The following is an 852-nucleotide window of genomic DNA, read 5'->3' on the forward strand; positions in this document are numbered from 1 at the left end:
TTCTTTGGGCTGGCTGATGAGGTGCGAGTATGCACTTGGTATGAGGCAACTCCGTGGTGGCTAGAATTCTCTTTGCGCTTGGGAGAACGGTACTGGTATCCTACATAAGAATCTCCTTCACGTTCATACTCATCTTCATAAACATAAGGATTCGGTTGAATCCAAGTTGTTGTTGCGGTTTGAGGCTCGGTATGGTGCTGGCTTGTAGGGAAACGGTCTGGTGGCTCTGGTTCATGCTCTTCACCTCCTGGTTCTTCCTCATATTCAGAGCTGGCGTAGTCATCTCCATACCATGGTTGAACTCCATAGTCACCATCTTCTCCAACTAGGTTTTGGTCTCCTCCATGGCTTGAATCGGATTCATAAGAGTAAAAGTTTTCCTTTGCCATATAATAGGACGTCGTCATGACTCTCTTTTTCTCCTAGGAATATCTCGTAACACAAGACAAAGAAGAAGAGGAATCAAAACGTAATCAATTGAAGGAGAAAAAAGAATTTTGCAAATAACAAAAATAAGGAAACAATGAAAAGGGAATATTCTTATTTTCTTTTTCTTTTTAATTATGACAACTCAAATTGAAAACAGAAACAATAATATCAAATTTTTATTTTTATTTTCAGAGTTTATAAAAATAAATTTCAGAAATTAATTAAAAATAACAATATACGATTTTTTTTTTTTGGCTTTTCTTTTGATAAAACCAAATAAACAGCCAAACTCCAAAAAAAAAAAAAAAAAAAAAAAAAAAAAAAAAAAAGATAAAGTGAAACGTATTCACCTGGGTTATAGGAGCTTTTAGCTCTGATACCAAATGATATAAGATTGGAACCAATCCAACTTATGATCACTCA

Source organism: Arabidopsis lyrata, assembly GCF_000004255.2.
Source record: "Arabidopsis lyrata subsp. lyrata unplaced genomic scaffold ARALYscaffold_87, whole genome shotgun sequence".
Classification (NCBI taxonomy): domain Eukaryota; kingdom Viridiplantae; phylum Streptophyta; class Magnoliopsida; order Brassicales; family Brassicaceae; genus Arabidopsis; species Arabidopsis lyrata.